The sequence below is a fragment of the Lipotes vexillifer genome, unplaced genomic scaffold (genome assembly GCF_000442215.2).
Source record: "Lipotes vexillifer unplaced genomic scaffold, Lipotes_vexillifer_v1.1 scaffold268, whole genome shotgun sequence".
NCBI classification, from domain to species: Eukaryota; Metazoa; Chordata; class Mammalia; order Artiodactyla; family Lipotidae; genus Lipotes; species Lipotes vexillifer.
Window position 1 is genome coordinate 725,143 of NW_006796561.1, and position 4,763 is coordinate 729,905.

General features: G+C 43.2%; 1 protein-coding gene across 1 annotated transcript in view; it reads left to right on the forward strand.

The window, feature by feature from the left end:
* Window positions 1-466: 466 nt before the first annotated feature.
* The window catches only part of TMOD3 (tropomodulin 3), a 96,966-nt gene continuing 92,669 nt past the window's right edge, over window positions 467-4,763 (forward strand). The window contains exon 1 of the mRNA XM_007468717.1: window positions 467-567. The gene's annotated coding sequence lies outside the window, so the exon portion shown is untranslated. The remainder of the gene's footprint in view (window positions 568-4,763) is intronic.

Consider the following 4,763-nt stretch of genomic DNA (forward strand, 5'->3'; position numbering starts at 1 on the left):
AGGTGACATCCGTCTGATTTACGTCCCTCTCGTGCTTGGCCTGTTTCCTTTTCTATCATTTTTTCACGACAAGTTTAAAGGTCTCGATGTTATGTCCTCACATTAGCAACGAAGGGTACAACACAAGTCCTGCCTTGCGTCCCTCTTGACCAAAGGTCAAAGTAAAGAGGAAATCTATACTAAGGAGCCTCTAGCTGCTGTTTATAGCTCCCAAAGTGTGCAAGGTGGATATTTCCACTAGTAAAGGACGTTTTCTCAGGCTGGTGTAAGGCTTAGTATCCGCAGCCACTCCCAAAGTCCTGCACACAGAAAAGACCAGGGTCTGCGCTGAGCCGCGCCCTCCTCGCTCGAACTATAACTCCCAGGATGCCCCGCGACCTGGTAGTGCGCACGCGCATAGGCGGCGGAGTGGAACCAGGGCCGTCGAGTTGGGGGAGCTGCCGGCGGAGTATCAGACAACTCCCTGGGAGGCGGCAGCAGGCGGACGGGCAGGTAGTGGGAACTGAGCGGCAGGCCGTCCCTGTGGGTCTGTGAAGGAGGTCGGTGGCCCTAGCGGGCTCCAGTCAGGTAAGCCAAGCCCGTGCTTTCCAGGAAGTACGTCTGCGGGCGCGGGCAGGGAGTCGCACCGGCCATGGTGGCTGAGGCGAGAGAGGTTGCCTTCCAACTACCAGGCTGTGATCTCCTTCCGTACCAGTCCCTCTCGGGGAGCGAGGGGACGCTGGGGGCTGCTTCGGGGCTAACGGGCCGGGGTGGGAGCCGTGGGACGCGCTGGGTGTTGCCCGCGGTGGAGGCGCGCGAATCCTGAGTTGCTGATGAATCACTCGGGGGGCCCGGCCTTGCCGGGCTCGGGACCGGACCCTTCCCCTCCCGGCTGGAGCCTGCGCGGGCCGCGACCGTGCGAGCTCGCGGTGCCTGCCCTTTCCACCCCACCGAGGTGTAGCTCTGGGGACTAGCGTCTGAAAAGGTTTTTTTCACCAAGACTCCTTCAAAGGTTTCTGCTGGGTGAAAGTTGCAAAGAAGAAGAAAAGAAAAAAAAAAAAAAAAAAGAAGGGCACACCCTTTTCTTTTTGATTGAAATCTGGCTTGTCTTGCGTTCGCCGTTTTGATCTATCTGCTCTTAGAAGAAATTCCTGGCTCCTGCGCAGCACAGCTGGATCCGGCTGTGATTTGTATGTTGGTTTGTTTTGAGGACGTGACTGGGTCCTTATATTTTTGCTTTCAGAAATTGGTGTGTTTCCTCTGCAAGCCCGCATTCTGATTACAAACAAATGAGAAACAGCCGCAGGGGGATTTTTGTTCTGGTTTTTGGTTTTTTTATGTTTAGTTAAGAATCATATTTCCAACTTGCCCTTGGCTTCCCTTAAAACCAAAAGTCATCTGGTAATGAACACTGCAGTAAAACTTATCCCAGGAGGTCATACTTGAACAGGAAATAAGCCTGTGGAGATTTTAGTTAGTTATGTGCGGTCTCCCTTGGTTTGTAACATTTTCATGCAGCTCATGTTTCTTTTTCTGAGAATTCCTTCAGATTTATTTTTCAGCAGATTAAATTAATTAATTGGCCTGTCCAAAAGTATATTAGGCTTAGAAAAATAGTTTTGTCCAACCTCATTTACCTTTGCCAGTCTCTTCTTCCTAGTCCTAGGCACCTTTTTACCCTAACACTTCTTTAAGAGCCCACAGTCATTTTATTAGAATACTTAGAATCACTTTTCTAACACATTTCTAGGAAAGGAACAAAAAGGGAAAATGTGAGATGCAGCATATTTTGGCTCGTTTAGCTTGCTTGCTTTTGAATCTCTCAGGATTTCTAGTTTGCTCTTCTTTAAAACGAGGTTGTTTGGCCAGATGACCCCAAGATTGTCAGCCCTAGATATCTGATTGTAAAAATTCATTTATTTTATTCATTCAGGAAACACTGGCCACACCTGTCATTCCAAGCCCAGTGCTAGGCATGAAGGAACAAAACTGAGTTCTTGAGGATGTCACTGACCTAATGCTCAATTTCTTTTAATCATGTTCTTATGACTAGTTACAAAGTTTTGTGGTATACCCTCCAGGCCAAATTACTCTGTAATTAATAACTTAACCTAAAGTTAAATACATACAGATCAAATCCAATTAAAATGATCAGTTTCCTCTAATCAGAGATTTTTCAATTGTTAGCTACTGATCCATTTAAATAAAACACAAGTTCAGTACAACAGAAAGGACTTGAATGGTGTAGGTGGTGCTTCTCAAACTTTAACAGCCATAAATCACCCAGAAACCTGTAGGTTTGAAGTGGGGGCTTGGAATCTGCTGGTCAGAAAGGGAATACTGTAGTTGCAGTGCGAAATCACACTTTGAATATCAAGGGTTGGGAGATATTTTAAGGTGTTTATAATGACAGTTTAAAGACCAGTGTTGATAAATGCTGGAGAGGGTGTGGAGAAAAGTGAACACTCTTGCACTGTTGGTGGGAATGTAAACTGACACAGCCACTGTGGAGAGCAGTAGGGAAGTTCCTTAAAAAACTAAAAATAGAATTACTGTATGGCCCAGCAATCCCACTACTGGACATATACCCTGAGAAAACCATAATTCAAAAAGAAGCATGTACCACAGTGTTCACTGCAGCTCTATTTACAATAGCCAGGACATGGAAGCAACCTAAATGTCCATTGAGAGATGAATCGATAAAGAAGATGTGGCACATGTATACAATGGAATATTACTCAGCCATAAAAAGAAACAAAACTGAGTTATTTGTAGTGAGGTGGATGGACCTAGAGACTGTCATACAGAGTGAAGTAAGTCAGAAAGAGAAAAACAAATACGGTATGCTAATACATATATATGGAATCTAAAAAAAAAAAAAGGTTCTGAAAAACCTACAGGCAGGACAGGAATAAAGATGCAGATATAGAGAATGGACTTGAGGACATGGAGAGGGGGAAGGGTAAGGTGGGACGAAGTGAGAGAGTGGCATGGACATATATACACTACAAAACGTAAAGTCGATAGCAAGTGGGAAGCAGCCGCATAGCACAGGGAGATCAGCTAGGTGCTTTGTGACCACCTAGAGGGGTGGGATAGGGAGGGTGGGAGGGAGACGCAAGAGGGAGGAGATATGGGGATATATGTATATGTGTAGCTGATTCACTTTGTTATACAGCAGAAACTAACACACCATTGTAAAGCAATTATACCCAAATAAAGATGTTAAAACACACACAAAAAAGACTAGTGTTGATAGCTGTGATATGGGGTGCATAGCAATGGCTTTTTCCAACTCTCAATTTAAAAGAAGTAATCCTACTCTAACAAAAAGAATTTCCTTCACAAGTTTTCTTTTTTCTCTTCTTTTGCTCCTTCCCTTCTCCTTTCTCTTTGATGTATCCTCTCAGCCTTTTTTTTCTCTCCTCCTCTTCCACCCTCAACTGTTTTCATTTACGTTAATTCAGTAATTCAGTAATTTAACTTGTGTTTTGCCCCATCCTGTTCAAGGTATTGTCTTAGGTTCATGGTGAATACAGACATAGAAGACATGTTTTTTGTCTGGGAGCCTACTCCCTCTGAGATTAGGCATGTGTACTTGTTTATAGTTCAGAGCACTGTAAGAGTTGTCTGTAGGGAATAAAAACTTGCGGTAGGAGTTCAAACGGAGAGATCTTCTGCAGTTTTCGGGGTAGGAAACAAGTGAAGTCATCTTTTTCCCACTCAGTGGTCATCTGTTTTCCCCCAGGCTGTACTCTCTGTACTGTTTGAGTGTGTTTATGACATATCTACATAGAATATAGTACAATTTCATAAATTAATTTATTTGGAACTTTGAGTGAGCTGGATATATGAAAATCAGTTAGGTCTGAGCAGTATCCTAGGGAGGATAAGAGGTGGTGAAGATGAAAATAGACCTGGATAGAGGCGCAGAGGAGGACTCAGTAAAACAGTAGAAAAGGTCTTGGTGGTTTTCAGGTGTCTGTCTGACGTACAGTGCTCTTGTTATTTAGGATGCATTATCTTTTAAAGTTCAAATTAGCTAGAAAATTATGCCAGCTTTTCAATTGTTCTTTTTTTTTCCATCCAGAGGTCTTTATTTATTTTTTTAACATCTTCATTGGAGTATAATTGCTTTACAATGGTGTGTTAGTTTCTGCTGTATAACAAAGTAAATCAGCTATACATATACATATATCCCCATATCTCCTCCCTCTTGCGTCTCCCTCCCACCCTCCCTATCCCACCCCTCTAGGTGGTCACAAAGCACCAAGCTGATCTCCCTGTGCTATGCGGCTGCTTCCCACTAGCTATCGACTTTACATTTAGTAGTGTATATATTTCCATGTCACTCTCTCACTTCATCCCACCTTACCCTTCCCCCTCCCCATGTCCTCAAGTCCATTCTTTAGTAGGTCTGCGTCTTTATTCCTGCCCTGGCCCTAGGTTCTTCATGACTATTTTTTTTCTTTTTTTTTTTTTTTTTTAGATTCCATATATATGTATTAGCATACCGTATTTGTTTTTCTCTTTCTGACTTACTTCACTCTGTATGACAGTCTCTAGGTCCATCCACCTCACTACAAATAACTCAATTCCATTTCTTTTTATGGCTGAGTAATATTCCATTTTATATATGCACCACATCTTATTTTATCTTATTTATCCATTCATCTGTTGACGGACACTTAGGTTGCTTCCATGTCCTGGCTATTGTAAATAGAGCTGCAGTGAACATTGTGGTACATGCTTCTTTTTGAATTATGGTTTTCTCAGGGTATATG